The 18,140-nt window shown below is 41.6% G+C and overlaps 1 pseudogene; it reads left to right on the top strand.

Moving 5' to 3' along the window:
• The first annotated feature begins 215 nt into the window (after positions 1-215).
• LOC115854735 (N-alpha-acetyltransferase 40-like) lies at positions 216-5,482 on the top strand (annotated as a pseudogene).
• Positions 5,483-18,140: the final 12,658 nt, after the last annotated feature.

An 18,140-nucleotide genomic window follows, 5' to 3' on the forward strand; every position in this document is an offset into this window, starting at 1 on the left:
ACATGTTTCCTAAGGGCTAGAGTGGGCACAGCAGAAGATAGGCTTGAGTGACCTCTGAGGGACCCTGTCTCAGGGGATGGCTGGAGAGATGGGGTGAGCCATGCAGAAAGAGGCTGAAAGGGGTCAGCCAGGGCACACATAGCCAACTTCAGGAAATGTTGAAGCCTCTCGGCCAGGGAGCAGGAAGGCTGTCTGAAAAGTCCATAAAATGAGCCATGAGGTAAAGAACCAGCATTTAGGCATAATCTGGTTATGACAGAGAACACCAATTCCGGGCTGCAATCACACCGGGTAAGGCAGAATTGCTTCAGTTCCAAATGACCAGAACTGATCTTGAAACTACAGTAAGTATCCTACTAAAACAACATTTTTTATTTATTTATTTTTGGCTGCGTTGGGTCTTCGTTGCTGCACGCAAGCTTTCTCTAGTCGCGGTGAGCGGGGGCTACTCTTCGTTGTGGTGCACGGGCTTCTCATTGCAGTGGCTTCTCTTGTTGCAGAGCACGGGCTCTAGGCACACGGGCTTCAGTAGTTGTGGCACAAAGGCTCAGTAGTTGTGGCACATGGGCTTAGTTGCTCCGTGGCATGTGGGATCTTCCCAGACCAGGGCTCGAACCCGTGTCCCCTGCACTGGCAGGCGGATTCTTAACCACTGAACCACCAGGGAAGCCCCTAAAACAACATTTTTTAAAACACTGAAAACAAGACATCTTAATAGGTTCTGCTTGAATTAATAGATTTTTTTGTATTACCAAGAGATTAAAACAGGTAGCATTTTGAAAGGGAGGGAGGGAGGCAATATTATTACTATGCCTCCTGTGGCACAAATAGTTTCTGACAGAAAGCTTTAACCTTAGAATCGCACAAATTGATTTTTAAGGGAATGGAAAACCTCAAAGACTGCTAGGAAACGTAGGTGAGAATCACCTTTCAAAATCATATTGATTCTCCCTAGAAACCAACTATTATACAAAATGCAAATTGCAACGCAGGTCTGTTCAGGAGAAAGGGCTTGTTGGCACAGTATCAAATAACGCCCATCAGCCAAATGGCAATCTACTCACTACACAAATAGATGTGTCAGTCCTGCATTGTCAAGAGATCAGTCACTCACCAACTTAAATTAGAACCTGTGAATCAATACTCTGTTTTAGGAAACGTAACTACTCTCATCTGCACAAAAGTGCAGTCTTCCTCAGAGAAATTTTTTCATGAATTTCTCACCCATGATCAAAATTTACAATAGCCCTTGCTAAGGTTTTGTCAAGAAATGATCCCCTGACACTTGAGAGCTGTATGTACACGAGGATGACAAAGTCAAGATCTGGAACCTCACATTCTTTAAAGTAATTCTAATGGAAACCTGCAACCCTAGATGCTTCCTATGCCTAGAAATCGGTTATGGACAAGAAGGCATATTAAGCAGCTGTAAGCCCCAGCACACATGCCTAATGTCCTTCATTTTCAGGGTGACTGTCTGTATTAGTCTGCTCAGGGTGCCATAACAAAGCACCAAAGACTGGGTGGCTTAAACAACAGAAATTTATTTTCCCACAGTTCTGGAGGCTAGAGGTCCAAGACCAGGCATTGGAAAATTCAGTTTCTGGTGAGATCTCTCTCCCCAACCTGTAGATGGCCCCCTTCTCACCATGTCCTCAATGGCTTTCCTCTCTGCTCACACAGAGAGAGTTCTTAGGTGTCTCTTTCTCTTCTTATAAAGACATCGATCCTACCGGATCATGGCCCCACCCCTATGACCTCTTTTAACTTTAATTATCTCCCAAAAAGCCCTCCAAAATACAGTCACTTTAAGGGTTAGGGCTTCAACATATGAATTTGGGGAAGAGGAAAACACAATTCTGTCTATAACACTACCTTTTTGGTAATAACAGCACACTGATTAATGTTAAGACAGCCTGAGATCAAAATGCATAATTTCTATTGTCTAGCTCTTCAGAGTTCTAAGATAACCATTCAACATAAGTAATGGTTTATTGAGTTAGATACCACTAATTTGAAGTTGGCGTTGTTTGAACTGGGGAATCTGAAGCTTCCAGTGGTACCATATATGCAAAAAATATTACTGAGGCAATTGCAACTGTTAACAAGATTGCAGAATTGGGGAACCAATAGAGAAAAAATTTCAACTGCTGCCATTGGTATATAAATAATGAGCTGGTTACTAATTACCGTTATCTGGTCGTAAAAGCAGTTTGTGGGCTCCCCCTTCAGGTACTCCTTGCCCATCTTCAGTCAAATAACTGTAAGTTCAGTGCTCTAATACTAAATATATATTTAACATTAAATATATATATTTCTTTTCAAACAATTCTGAGTCTCTACTGTATACAAATCACACTCAAGATCCTCATTTGGATAATCAAGGCCCTCCTTAATCCAGCTCTATTTATGTACCCAGCACTGGCTCCAATTATTCCCTAGTATAACCTCTTCTTCTTCTGGCCCTTGGACATCCCATGCTAGTTTGACCCTGGCTTGCAGGGCTGGCTTGCCCCTTCTGTCCTTAGCGCTTCAGGATCTTGGAATGAATTCTAAAAGCAGAATCTAGGAAACAGAGATGCTTCCCAACCTTAGGGCTCCAACAGCTATGATTTAGGGTCTCAATTCCTCACTTTCATTTTGAGAATTTCCACTTCCTATAAGTTTCACTCAAGTCCCGCTTCCTTGAAGAAAGACTAATTTTCCTAGTAATTTTTATGGAGTTGCTCATCTCTGAATTTCAAGATCCATTCCACCCACTGTAGCTATGCAGTACAGTTTTCCTTCCTAGGCTCTTTTTTTTTTTCATAAGCAGGTTTTGAAATGGAGTGCCAATTCCTTCAAGTCAGGTACCGCTGACTTTCACTGTTTTTTTAAACATCCAAAGAGCTCAACAGAGTGTGGAAACATCATTCGATAAATTTTTTTTTCTTCAGAGTAGCTTGAATTCACACCTTTCACTGCTTCAAATCACTCCTCTGAAGTAATGCTAATTACTGAGGCTGTGCTGCATCTAGCATTCTATTCATGCTTGACATCACAAACCAATTCTGGAGCAACAGGTATGTGACAGCAAGAAAGAAACATAAAAAGAGGGTTGAAAATTGACAAATTCCTTAAAAGAGATGGAAAGAGTCACTGGGCAGTAGTCAAAGATAGTCACTTAGGGAAGTTTTAATGCAGAAAAGAAAGCTCTTATTTGACATACTAACTGGAAAACAGTTTAACTTTAGTTTATGTACATTGGTGCTAATTATTTAGATGATAAGAACTAAATCAGTTTCTTTTCTTAAAACCAAATAAATTCAAACCTCTTGAACTTCCTGAAATACTAAAGCAAAGTTTTGGGTAGAGTGGGCTAGAATAGATGGGGTGGGGAATATGATTGTATTTTATTTTTTAGATGAATCCTATCACCTAGGAGCAGTTTCTGCCCCTTTCCAAAAGTGAGTGATAGGGGTCACACTCTGGCCTCGCTCTAATATTAGGCAGTGATGGAAAAATGCCTCTTTCAGCTCTCTGAATCAATAATTCTCAACTCTTGAGAACTACAATATTGTATTCTAACTTGCCTTTACGACTACTGCTTCACTAAAACTCATCTGTGCTATAATTATACACACGTTAAGCATATAAGCTAAAAATACATACTTTTAATAAAATTCTACACACAAAAGGATAGGATGGGTTGCACTGAATTATCTAAAATAGCCATTCTAGAACCCAAGCAGCAATTCTCAGCATTTTCTAATACAGACTACAGTGATTCTGAGCAGAGAGAGCTCATAACCCCTTCGGACTGAATTTCATGATGTCTGATCAGCCAAACGACGTTCCCAAAAGTTTTTGGACAAAGTATTAATTTTAGCTGAACATAACCTGTCTTTGACCAAATCTCCAAAACATTTTTTTACATGACAGATTTTGAGTTGTGCCAAAATTATACAGTCAGGATTCCCCACGTAATTCAATGGTTTATCTTACTCAATAAACCATATGCAGTAGGTTGGAAAAATGGCCACACATGCTTCATCTCTTTGTATTCATACCCTCTTTGTCATGGAAGTTTGAGCGCCCTCAAACTTGACTCTGAACTTGGCCATAAGGCATGTTTAACCAACAGGATGCTAGCAAACATGATGCAAGGACTGAAAAACACTTGTGCTTTGGGGCTTCCCCTCAGACCACCACCACCACCACCACCACCACCATATGAGGAAGCCCAAACAAACCTATCGATGACTAAAGGCATGTGGTCCAGTCAGCCTTGCCACCCAAGCCAAGAGCTACCCCCACCCCCGAAAGCAGAGCTGACCTGTTGGTGACAACAGGTGACAACTGATAAATTATACTTCAATTTAAAAACTGGTTAAAACCAAAAAAAGACGGTTAAAATTAAAAAAAAACAATAAGATTCTTGGATGTTAAAAACACTGACAACTACAGTGGAGACTCATTGCAAACAAACAGGCTGGGGGAGGATCCTTTTAACATTTTCAGAGTAAAATCTTCAGATGGTGTTATTTCTAAGTTTTCCTTCCTGCCGTTTTTATGCTTGTTGCATTTGGGGGAATTAAAAGACAAAAGAGCTTTAAGAAACTAGGCTTGGAGACCCTTTAGAGGCTTTCCCAGTGTTCAAGAAATATGATGGGAATGGGTTAAATGTCTTCATTGAATGTAAGCGAGTGTCTGGCCTGGAGCCAGTCACTGTTTGGGCCTTCAACCTGACCAACATGTAAACCATGTATGAGCGACGCGACTGGGGCTGGAAGGACCGAGAGAAACACAAGGAAATGATGGATTACCTCTCATCGCTTGGGAAAAACAGTTCGGTCCATGTCGCCCTTCCTCTCTTCCGGTTTGACGTGGTGTGCAGGGACGAAGTCCTGTACCACTACGAAGTCCAGATGTAGAGCAAGGTGCGGCGGAAAGGCCTGGGCAAGCTCCTCATACAATCCAGCAGATCACGGCCAGCAGCACACAGAGGAAGTTATGTTAGCTGTATGTAAGCACAATCGTGGCGCCTACAGGTTCTTCAGAGAAGCGCTGCAATGTGAAATCGACGACTCTCCCCCAAGCGTGTCCGGATGCTGCTCCAATGGGGTCCCGAGCCGGAGGACGAAGTCTGGGGACAGCCAGCACTCCCACGCGGGCGGGCACTCTGGTGGCTGCTGTCCCTGCACTCCCAAGCCAGAACACTTCTCTCAGGCCTGTCCTCTCCCTGGCCTCATGCCGCTTTCCAGGTGCCCTCAGAGCTGTGGCCTCCTCAGCCCTCCCCGTGCCAGGCCGCACCCTGAGAGCACAGAACCTTGGGGAGGAGAGGGCCACGCTGCCCCTCCCGCTCTCTCCTAGAAGAGCAGGAGGCCAGGACGGAGCAGAGCGGACAGGACGCTGTGGGAAGAGCCGGCGGATGCCTGGGCACAAGGCGCATGCTCTCATAGTGGCTGCCCACTCACTCGGCTCTCGGCTCTCGCGAGAGTGAGAACCCTTCCGCGTAGGGTTCCTCGATTTTCCTCCAGCGGAATGCCTGAGAAGCCCGCCGGCCCTACCACCACCAGCACACGCTCACAGTTGGACAATGGAGTGTTTATACCCGCCTTTCTGAAAGTTCTGGACCCCGGGTCAGGGTCTGGCTGCTTCCCAAAGAGGAATGGACTCGGTGTAGATTTGGGCTTTTAGGCGTAGAGAGAGGCTTCGGAAAGCCTCCCGTTTCATGGATGGGATGCTCGGATGGAGACCTTGGGAAGGTCTTTGGTGCCGCGACACAAAGAAGCGAGAGAGCTCCTTATGGCTGTGCTTTTATGGATCCACAGTTAGAGCAGAGCTGTGCCAGGGGACCAGATGACTCAGGGAGGAAGGCTGTCTCCCTCACTCCATTGCTGCCAGTGAGGGACTGAGAGGACCAGGAACAGGTGTGAATGGGGCCTACCACGGGGACTATGGCTTCTCCGGGCTTTTGGACTTGGCTACATCTTGACCTTAATCTCTTGATCTCATGGCAGTGACTCGAGTTTTTCTTTCATAGAAAACAGCCGGAGGCTCTGCCTGCTCTTCTCCGTCACCTCTCACCACTCTTTCTGCTTCTGCCTCTCACGCCACCCCAGATACCCAAGTTCTTACTCTCAAGGGGAGAATAACATCAGGGAGACCCTCGTCTTCCCCCAAAATGGCCCCTCTTTCCTGGCATATTTAGTGCTGTTTCCTCTCCTGTCTTGGCGCTAATAGCTCTCTGAAGGTGGGTATCCCTCCCCACCGCCCCGCCCATCCCCCCGCCTGCTTAGAGAGCCCCCAGCCAGCAGCGGGCCCCTCTGCCCGCACTCCCCAGCCTGGCCCCTCGCTACCACACAGAGCCACCAGTGCCACTGCCCTGCCTGGCAGCGCAGGCTGCAGCAGGAACGCCTCTCAGTGGCCAAACAGCTGCTTTTCTTTCCGGTATCACCTGTGGCAGCAGCTGGGAGCCAGGAGAAGGTCTTCCTCTCCTTTCGTGGGATAGAGAGAGTTTAAACTCGCCCTGATCTCTAGGGCGATCTCTTCCCTTGTTCCCCTTCCAGGGAAGAAAATGACCAAATCCTTATCCAGGCAGAAGCACGTAATGCCTTCCCTTGGACAACCTTGAGCTCTGCTTTAGGGAGTGTCCCAAAGGTTCTGCCTTCGTGAGGTTGCTCACGAGGAGGCCTGTCCGTCCTTCTGACCGCTGTCTGCTCACGTCCCACCCTCTGCCCTCTCTCGGACCGCCCCTGCTGGCAGATCTCCCGGGAGCTGTTCCTGCTTCTCCCCCGCTCCGCCCCCCGCCTCGCCTCCTCCACACCCACCCCCGTTCCCGCCTGTGCAGGGGGGCCCTGTACACACGGCCTCCTTCCCCCGGCCCAGCCCTGCACTGTGCGTTGCTCTTGACCAGCCAGCAGTGGACGTGGCCTTGCAGCTTTACACAGGAATAAGCCCACCTTTGCCCCTACCCTGCTGGCTCCCAGGGGATTTTACCCAAGGGTAAGAATTTTAATGACTGGGAGGGGATGGGAGGGCTCATTCCAAGAATCATGGGGCGACAGAAGCATATTTAGGAAAAGATTTTCCTCTGATCCCTGCTGTCTCTCAAAGGACACAGGATGATAAATATTTACTGTATTAGATCATGGATTTCTTTTCTTTTTTTCCATTAAAAACCAAAACAAGTTTATTAAAGTAAACTTTTTTTTTTTTTTAGAGATCATGGATTTCTGATGCCTCCCACTAAAGGTGTCCGAAAGGGAACCCAGCGTAAATCCCACATAAGGTGAGTTCAGTGTATGTTCTCTCTTTCTGCTCCCTGGGTACCTGGCAGCGAGCCCGCTGGTAGATGGGTGCTTTGTGCTGGGCCCTGCTGGTCCAGCTGCCTCCAAGGGCTGCTGTCGGGGGAGGGGCTGCCTGAGACCTGCAGGTCACCCTGTTGTTGGTTTTGAGCCCATTCAGTTCTCAACTATCAATCTTTCTCCATTTCCCCAATGTCTTGGTTTTGAGAAACATAGCAGGCCTTTTGTACCAGGATTTTTTGTTTGTTTCTTTGGGGAATGTTAAAATATTAATTTTGAGATTTTTTTTTTAGCTGTATCTACCGTATTTCAGGTTATTTTCGTTGATGTCAGATGTGTGTATGACATGTTTATGGTTCTTTTTTTAACCCTTCCTGGTTTGTTTTTTTTAGAGGAAACTTTGAATATAAACTCCTTCTTGATATATATATTTTTTTCTTTAGCAACTTGTTATCACTGGAAGAAAAGGGGGAAAATGACCTCTTTTTGCATTGGTTGTATTTGTTTTTTGTTTGTTTTCATCTATTTATTTATTTATTTTTGGCTGCATTGGGTCTTCGTTGCTGCTCGTGGGCTTTCTCTAGTTGCAGTGAGCAGGGGCTACTCTTCGATGCAGTGCGCAGCCGTCTCATTGCGGTGGCTTCTATTGTTGCGGAGCACGGGCTATAGAGCACAGGCTCAGCAGTTGTGGCACATGGGCTTAGTTGCTCTGTGGCATGTGGGATCTTCCCGGACCAGGCCTTGAACCCGTGTCCCCTGCATTGGTAGGCAGATTCTTAACCACTGCGCCACTAGGGAAATCCTGTATTTGGTTTTTTGGGTTTTTTGTTTTCCTGGGGGGTTTTTTGTTTTGTTTTTTCTTTGTTTGTTTGTTTGTTTTGGCTGCCCCGTGTGGCTTGTGGGATTTTAGTTAGTTCCCTGACCAGGGATTGAACCCGAGCTCTCAGCAGTGAGAGCATGGAGTCCTAACCACTGGATTGCCAGGAATTCCCTCATTGGTTGTACTTGTATGTCACAAATAAAAGATACTTTGTTCAGCTGAAAAAAAAAAATTTAATATTCTCAGTGGAATCTGGAGTGAAATACTGGACCTCTCCTCTGAAGGATATATTTCCACTAGGGTTTCAGAAACTATTCATGTAATGCCAAAATGAATTGAAGTAAGAAACACTGCCTTTAAAAAGCAGGTGTCTCATAGGCAGGTCAGTTAGATATAAGTAGTTTCTGACTACAAGCCAGTCATTTGTTTATTTTGAAAACTAGAAGCTTGGTGGAGTAAATACAGAATTGACATTCTCAAGTTGAACAGACTCAAATCTTTATATTAAAACAGTAATTATCTTGCTTGTGTGCTGGATGATGAAAGGTCATTGAGGAAAAAATAGAGGGAATATTGAAGGGCATGTGCTTAATAAAAATGCTCACCACATCATCTAATGATTAGATATTATTTAATATTTAATGATTAAATATTATTTAATAATTTAATATTATTTAAATAATTATTGAATTATTTATTGAATTTTTTTCTTCAGATGAGGACTATTAGGATCTACTCTCTTAGCAACCTTCAAATATGCTACACAAAATTTTTTTTTTTACTATTTTTTTAATAGATCTTTATTGGAGTATAATTGCTTCACAATACTATACTTGTTTCTGTTGCACAACAAGGCAAATCAGCCATATGCATACACATGTCCCCATATCCCCTCCCTCTTGAGCCTCCCTCCCACCCTCCCTATCCCACCCCTCTAGGTCATCGCAAAGCACCCAGCTGATCTCCCTGTGCTATGCGGCTGCTTCCCACCAGCCAACTGTTTTACATTCATTAGTGTATATATGTCAGTGCTACTCTCATTTGCCCCAGCTTTGCCCTCCCACCCCATGTCATCAAGTCCATTCTCTATGTCTACCTCTTGATTCCTGCCCTGCAAATAGACTCATCAGTACCTTTTTTTTTTTTTTTAGATTCCATATATATGTGTTAGCATACAGTATTTGTTTTTCTCTTTCGAACTTACTTCACTCTGTATGACAGACTCTAGGTCCATCCACCTCACTACAAATAACTCAATTTCGTTTCTTTTTATGGCTGAGTACTATTCCATTGTATATATGTGACACATCTTCTTTATCCATTCATCCAATGATGGACACTTAGGTTGTTTCCATGTCCTGGCTATTGTAAATAGAGCTGCAATGAACATTTTGGTACATGACTCTTTTTGAATTATGGTTTTCTCAGGGTATATGCCCAGTAGTGGGATTGCTGGGTCGTATGGTAGTTCTATTTGTAGTTTTTTAAGGAACCTCCATACTGTTTTCCATAATGGTTGTATCAATTTACATTCCCACCAACAATGCAAGATGGTTCCCTTTTCTCCACACCCTCTCCAGCATTTCTTGTTTCTAGATTTTTTGATAATGGCCATTCTGACCGGCGTGAGGTGATATCTCATTGTACTTCTGATTTGCATTTCTCTAATAATTAGTGATGTTGAGCAGCTTTTCATGTGCCTCTTGGCCATCTGTATGTCTTCCTTGGTGAAATGTCTGTGTAGGTTTTCCACCCATTTTTTAACTGGATTATTTGTATTTTTGATATTGAGCTCCATGAGCAGTTTGTATATTTTGGAGATTAATCCTTTGACTATTGTTTCATTTGCAAATACTTTCTCCCATTCTGAGGGTTGTCTTTTGGTCTTGTTTATGGTTTCCTTTGCTGTGCAAAAGCTTTTAAGTTTAATTAAGTCCCATTTGTTTATTTTTTTTTTATTTCTGTTGCTCTAGAAGGTGGGTCAAAAAAGATCTTCCTGAGATTTATGTCAAAGAGTGTTTTCCTATGTTTTCCTCTAAAAGTTTTATAGTGTTTGGTATTACATTTAAGTCTTTAATCCATTTGGAGTTTATTTTTGTGTATGGTGTTAAGTAGTGTTCTTTTTTTTTTTTTCTCTCTCATGTTTACTTGGCATAAATTATTTAATGTAATTCTGGGTGCAATTTACACCATGTTAACACTTATTTTTTTAATTAATTAATTAATTTATTTATTTTAACATCATTATTAGAGTATAATTGCTCCACAATGGTGTTCCAGCCTCTGCTCTATAACAAAGTGAATTACCCACACACAGACACATGTCCCCACATCTCCTCCCTCCGGCATCTCCCTCTCTCCCACCCTCCCTATGCCACCCCTCTAGGTGGTCACAAAGCACCAAGCTGATCTCCCTGTGCTATGCGGCTGCTTCCCACTAGCTAACTATTTTACGTTTGGTAGTGTATATATGTCCATGCCACTCTCTCACTTTGTTCCAGCTTACCCTTTCCCCTCTCCGTATCCTCAAGCCCATTCTCTAGTAGGTCTGCATCTTTATTCCTGCCTAGCCCCTAGGTTCTTCTGACCATTTTCTTTTTTTGTTTTTGATTCCATATATATGTGTTAGCATATGATATTTGTTGTGCTCTTTCTGACTTACTTCACTCTGTATGACAGATTCTAGGTCCATCCACCTCACTACAAATAGCTCAGTTTCATTCCTTTTTATGGCTGAGTAATATTCCATTGTATATATGTGCCACATCTTCTTTATCCATTCATCTGTTGATGGACACTTAGGTTGCTTCCATGTCCTGGCTATTGTAAATAGAGCTGCAATGAACATTTTGGTACATGACTCTTTTTGAATTATGGTTTTCTCAGGGTATATACCGAGTAGTGGGAATGCTGGGTCATATGGTACTTCTATTTTTAGTTTTTTAAGGAACCTCCATACTGTTTTCCATAGTGGCTGTATCAATTTACATTCCCACCAACAGTGCAAGAGGGTTCCCTTTTCTACACACCCTCTCCAGCATTTATTGTTTGTAGATTTTTTGATGATGTCCATTCTGACCAGTGTGAGATGATATCTCATTGTAGTATTGATTTGCATTTCTCTAATGATTAATGATGTTGAGCATTTCATGTATTTGTTGGCAATCTGTATATCTTCTTTGGAGAAATGTCTATTTAGGTCTACTGCCCATTTTTGGATTGGGTTGTTTGTTTTTTTGATATTGAGATGCATGAGCTGCTTGTAAATTTTGGAAATTAATCCTTTGTCAGTTGCTTCATTTGCAAATATTTTCTCCCATTCTGAGGATTGTCTTTTTGTCTTTTTTATGGTTTCCTTTGCTGTGCAAAAGCATTTAAGTTTCATTAGGTCCCATTTGTTTATTTTTGTTTTTATTTCCATTTCTCTAGGAGGTGGGTCAAAAAGGATCTTGCTATGATTTATGTCATAGAGTGTTCTGCCTATGTTTTCCTCTAAGAGTTTGATGGTGTCTGGCCTTACATTTAGGTCTTTAATCCATTTTGAGTTTATTTTTGTGTATGGTGTTAGGGAGTGTTCTAATTTCATTCTTTTACATGTACCTGTCCAGTTTTCCCAGCACCACTTATTGAAGAGGGTGTCTTTTCTCCGTTGTATATTCTTGCCTCCTTTATCAAAGACAAGGTGACACTATGTGCATGGGTTTATCTCTGGGCTTTCTATCCTGTTCCATTGATCTCTATTTCTGTTTTCGTGCCAGTACCATACTGTCTTGATTACGGTAGCTTTGTAGTATAGTCTGAAGTCAGGGAGCCTGATTCCTCCAGCTCCATTTTTCTTTCTCAAGATTGCTTTGGCTATTCGGGGTCTTTTGTGTTTCCAACTAGAACTTTTTTGTTCTAGTTCTGTGAAAAATGCTAGTGGTAGTTTCATAGGGATTGCATTGAATATGTAGATTGCTTTGGGTAGTAGAGTCATTTTCACAATATTGATTCTTCCAATCCAAGAACATGGTATATCTCTCCATTTATTTGTATCATCTTTAATTTCTTTCATCAGTGTCTTATAATTTTCTGCATACAGGTCTTTTGTCTCCTTCGGTAGGTTTATTCCTAGATATTTTATTCTTTTTCTTGCAGTAGTAATTGGGAGTGTGTTCTTAATTTCACTTTCATATTTTTCATCATTAGTGTATAGGAATGCAATAGATTTCTGTGCATTAATTTTGTATCCTGCTACTTTACCAGATTCATTGATTAGCTCTTGTAGTTTTCTGGTACCATCTTTAGGATTCTCTATGTATAGTATCATGTCATCTGCAAACAGTGACAGCTTTGCTTCTTCTTTTCCAATTTGGATTCCTTTTATTTCTTTTTCTTCTCTGAATACTGTGACTAAAACTTCCAAAACTAGGTTGAATAATAGTGGTGAGAGTGCACAACCTTGTCTTGTTCCTGATCTTAGTGGAAATGGTTTCAGTTTTTCACCATTGAGGACGATTTTGGCTGTGGATTTGTCATATATGGCCTTTACTATGTTGAGGAAAGTTCCCTATATGCCTACTTTCTGGAGAGTTTTTATCACAAATGGGTGTTGAATTTGGTCGAAAGCTTTCTCTGCATCTATTGTGATAATCGTATGGTTTTTCTCCTTCAATTTGTTAATATGGTGTATCATGTTGATTGATTTGCATACATTGAAGAATCCTTGCATTCCTGGAATAAACCCCACTTGATCATAATGTATGATCCTTTTAATGTGCTGTTGGATTCTGTTTGCTAGTATTTTGTTGAGGATTTTTGCATCTATGTTCATCAGTGATATTAGCCTGTAGTTTTTTTTCTTTGTGACATCTTTGTCTGGTTTTGGTATCAGGGTGATGGTGGCCTCATAGAATGAGTTTGGGAGTGTTCCTCCCTCTGCTACATTTTGGAAGAGTTTGAGAAGGATAGGTGTTAGCTCTTCTCTAAATGTTTGATAGAATTCGCCTGTGACGCCATCTGGTCCTGGGCTTTTGTTTGTTGGAAGATTTTTAATCAGAGTTTCGATTTCAGTGCTTATGATTGGTCTGTTCATATTTTCTATTTCTTCCTGGTTCAGTCTCGGAAGGTTGTGAATTTCTAAGAATTTGTCCATTTCTTCCAAGTTTACCATTTTATTGGCATAGAGTTGCTTGTAGTAATCTCTCATGATCCTTTGTATTTCTGCAGTGTCAGTTGTTACTTCTCCTTTTTCATTTCTAATTCTATTGATTTGAGTCTTCTCCTTTTTTTTCTTGATAAGTCTGGCTAATGGTTTATCAATTTTGTTTGTCTTCTCAAAGAACCATCTTTTAGTTTTATTGATCTTTGCTACTGTTTCTTTGTTTCTATTTATTTCTGCTCTGATCTTTATGATTTCTTTCCTTCTACTGACTTTGGGTTTTCTTTTTTCTTCTTTCTCGAGTTGTTTTAAGTGTAGACTTAGATTGTTTATTTGAGATTTTTCTTGTTTCTTGAGGTGAGATTGAATTGCTATAAACTTCCCTCTTAGAACTGCTTTTGCTGCATCCCATAGGTTTTGGGTTGTTGTGTTTTCATTGTCATTTGTTTCTATGTATTTTTAAATTTCTTTCTTCAGTGATCTCTTGGTTATTTAGTAGCACACTGTTTAGCCTCTGTGTATTTGTGTTTTTTACAGTTTTTTTCCTGTAATTGATTTCCAATCTCATAACCTCATGGTCGGAAAAGATCCTTAATATGGTTTCAATTTTCTTAAGTTTTCCGAGGCTTGATTTGTGACCCAAGATGTGATCTATCCTGGAGAATGTTCCATGTGCACTTGAGAAGAAAGTGTATTCTGCCACTTTTGGGTAGAATGTTCTATAAATATCAATTAAATCTATCTGATCTATTGTGTCATTTAAAGCTTGTGTTTTTTTATTTATTTTCTGTTTGGATGATCTGTCCATTGGTGTAAGTAGGGTGTTAAAGTCCCCTACTATTATTGTGTTAATCTCGATTCCTTCTTTCATGGTTGTTAACATTTGCCTTATGTATTGAGGTGCTCCTATGTTGGGTGCATAAACATTTATAATCGTTATATCTTCTTCTTGGGTTGATCCTTTGATCATTATGTGGTGTCCCTCCTTATCTCTGGTAACATTCTTTATTTTAAAGTCTATTTTGTCTTATATGAGTATTGCCACTCCAGCTTTCTTTTGATTTCCATTTGCATGGAATATCTTTTTCCATCCCTTCACTTTCAGTCTGTATGTGTCCCTAGGTCTGAAGTGGGTCTCTTGTAGACAGCATATATATGGGTCTTGTTTTTGTATCCATTCAGCTAGTCTGTGTCTTTTGGTTGGGACATTTAATCCATTTACAGTCAAGGTTATTATCGATATTTATGTTCCTGTTACCATTTTCTTAATTGTTTTGGGTTTGTTTTTGTGGGTCTTTTTCTTCTCTTGTGCTTCCTGCTTAGAGAAGTTTTTTAGCATTTGTAAAGCTGGTTTGGTGTTGCTGAATTCTCTTAGCTTCTGCTTGTCTGAAAAGCTTTTGACTTCTCCATTGAATCTGAATGAGATCCTTGCTGGGTAGAGTAATCTTGGTTGGTTTCTCTTTCATCACTTTAAGTATATCCTGCCACTCCCTTTTGGCCTGCAGAGTTTCCACTGAAAAATCACCTGATAACCTTATGGGGATTCCTTTGTATGTTATTTTTTGGTTTTCCCTGGCTGCGTTTAATATTTTTTCTTTGAATTTAATTTTTGTTAGTTTGATTAATATGTGTGTTTATGTGTTTTTCCTAGGTTTTATCCTGTATGGGACTCTGTGTGCTTCCTGGACCTGGGTGACTGTTTCCTTTCCCATGTTGGGGAAGTCGTCCACTATAATCTCTTCAAATATTTTCTCAGACCGTTTCTTTTTCTCTGTTTGTTCTGGGACCCCTGTGATTCAAATGTTGGTGCATTTAGTGTTGTTCCAGAGGTCTCTGAGATTGTCTTCAATTCTCTTCATTCTTTTTTCTTTATTCTTCTCCTTGGCAGTTATTTCTACCATATTGTCTTCCAGCTCACTTATTCGTTCTTCTGTCTCAGTTATTCTGTTATTGATTCCTTCTAGTGTATTTTTCATTTCAGTTATTGTGTTGTTCATCTCTGTTTGTTTGTTCTTTAGTTCTTCTAGATCTTTGATAAACATTTCTTGTATTTTCTCAATCTGTGCTTCCATTCTATTTCCAAGATTCTGGATCATCTTTATTATCATTACTCTGAATTGTTTTTCAGGTAGATTGCCTATTTCCTCTTCATTTATTTGGTCTTGTAGGTTTTTACCTTGCTCCTTCATCTGTGACATATATTTTTGCCGTTTCATTTTTTTTTCTTTTATGAGTGGGATTGTGTTCCTGTTTTACTGGTTGTTTGACTTGAGGCTTCCAGCACTGCAGTCTGTAGGCTATTGGGTAGAGCTGGGTCTTGGTGCTGAGATGAGGACCTCCATGAGACCTCACTCTGATGAATATTCCCTGGGGTCTGAGGTTCTCTGTTAGTCCAGTGGTTCACACTCAGAGCTCCCACCGCAGGACCTTCGGCCTGACCCCGGGCTCACAAACCCAGATCCTGCAAGCTGTGTAGGGTGGCAAAAAAAAAAAAAAAAAAAAAAAAAAAACAAAGTAAAATTAGACTAGGAAACTAGCAGATATGTTAGAAAGAATGTAAAAATAAAAATATAGATGAATCAACAACTTTAAGGTACCTCAGTACCACAATAGTAAAAAAGAGGAGAAGGAAAAAGAAAAAAAAAAAAGGTGGGGGGGAGGCTGTGGCTGTGGAGGGCAAGACCTAAGCAAGGGTGAGGTTTGTGCAGTGGGTAGGGCCAATGCTCAGGACCCACAGGGCTGGAAAAAGCCCTGGGGGCTGTGGGAGGTGGGGCTTAGGCTCAAGGAACATAAGGGGCCCAGGCGTGACCCGCACCCCTGGTCTCAGAGGGCAGGGGACCTCACCTGGGAGCCCAGCAGGCTTCCTGGGCTTGAGTGGGCAGGGCAAACACCCTCCTTTCCTCTCCTGCTCCTACAGTCTGTGGTCTGGGAGGGCTCCTCCCGCCTGCCTCTCCTCATCTCCCTGGCCTCCCTCCTATGCCCCCAGGACCAATGTGGCCGGCTGGGAGGGGTGGGCCTTGGTGGGCAGGGGACCAGCCTGGGAGCTCAGCAGGCTCCCTGTGCCTGAGTGGGTGGGGCAATCACCCTCCACTCCTCTCCTGCTCCTCCTGGATGGTCCCTCCTGCCTGCCTCTCCTGATCTCCCCGGCCTCAGGAGCGCCAATCCTGTCTGGCCTCCACTTCTCCTCCCCGCTCAGTCCCCCTACATCCTACTGGTTCACTTTGGGGTTCCTCCCATCTTCTTGGGCATCAGAGTCCCCCACCAGTGGCAGGCAGGTGCCCTAGTTGTGGAGAGATGCTAACTCTACATCTTCCCACACTGCCATCTTGACTCCGCTGGGTGCTGAGATATATATTTTTAAATGCTGGGATATATATTTTTAGATATATATTTTTAAATGCTGGGATATATATTTTTAGATTCTGTTCTGCTCTATTCTGTCCCATGAGTCTGTTTGTGTATCTCTAGGTCAATAGCGTTTGATATCTATTAGGTCAAGTCCTCCCTTACTAGTCTCTCTTTTTCTCCCAAAATATGTATTTTTTTGATTTGTAGCATTTATTCTTTCATTAAAATGTTTAAATCATTTTATTCAATTTTCCAATTCTCCCTTACCATAACATTCCTTTGGAATTCTATTTAGGATTGCATCAAATGCATTTATTAATTTTGTGAGAATTGACATTTTCTGATATTGTTTTTCAAGCCAATAAAAAGGTATTCATTTCCATTTTTTCCAGCGTTATTTAACTCCCTGACCCTTGATCTCTGCCAATAAGATGAGACCTTTAAAATACTTTTGCTTCCTCCTTCAGTTCATCCTCAACCCTAGATGACACCTTGGAATATGTTTTAATTTTTCTAAAAAAATAAATATTTTTATTTTTAGACTATTATTAGCACTTACCTTGCCATATTCATTCATACGTTCAACTAAACATTTACTGAGAACCTATGCTATGCACAGTTTGAGGCACTAGGGGTATATCAAGCCAAAAAACCCACAAAACTCTGCTGTCAGAATTTATGTATGGGGAGACAGATACTAGACAAAATAAATGAGTAAGTTATATACTATACAGCATAGTATTTAACACTTTTAATAGGTGATAAATGTTATGGAGAAAACCAGAGCATGAATGTAGGATGGAAGGTCACAGCACTGAGCAGAGAGTGCATTAAAATGTTAAATAGTGTGATCAGGGAAGGTCTGAAGGAGAATGTGGCACTGGAGAAAAAACTTGAAAGATGTGAGAGAGAGAGAGCCATGTGGATGTCTGAAGAAAGCCAATCCAGGCAGAGGAACAAATAAGAATACACTGAGGAGGGATCATGCCCAACCTATTCAGGAACAACAGAGAGATGAGAGTGATGGAGATGGAGTAGAGGGGTGGGGTGGTCAGAATACTAGGAGATGAGGTCTTAGAGATTACAGGAGTTAGGTCACATAGGACCTTGCTACCTATTACAAAGACTTCAACTTGTTTATGGCTGAGCAGTGTTACTCAACCATAAAGAAGAATGAAGTATTGCCATTTGCAGCAACATGGGTGGACCTAGAGACTACCATATTAAATGAAGTAAGTCAGACAGAAAAAAACAAATACCATATGATATCACTTATACGTAGAATCTAAATATGACGCAAATGAACTTATGTACGAAACAGAAACAGACTCACAGACATAGAGAACATATTTGTGGTTGCCAAGGGAGAGGGGGCTGGGGGAGGAGGAATTGGGAGTTTTGGATTAGCAGATGCAAACTATTATATATAGCATGGCTAAACAATAAGGTCCTACTATATATATAGCACAGGGAAATATACTGTGATACATCATAATGGAAAAAATATAAAAAGAATGTATATATGTGGAATCTAGAAAAATGG

This window comes from Globicephala melas, chromosome 14 (assembly GCF_963455315.2).
Source record: "Globicephala melas chromosome 14, mGloMel1.2, whole genome shotgun sequence".
NCBI classification, from domain to species: domain Eukaryota; kingdom Metazoa; phylum Chordata; class Mammalia; order Artiodactyla; family Delphinidae; genus Globicephala; species Globicephala melas.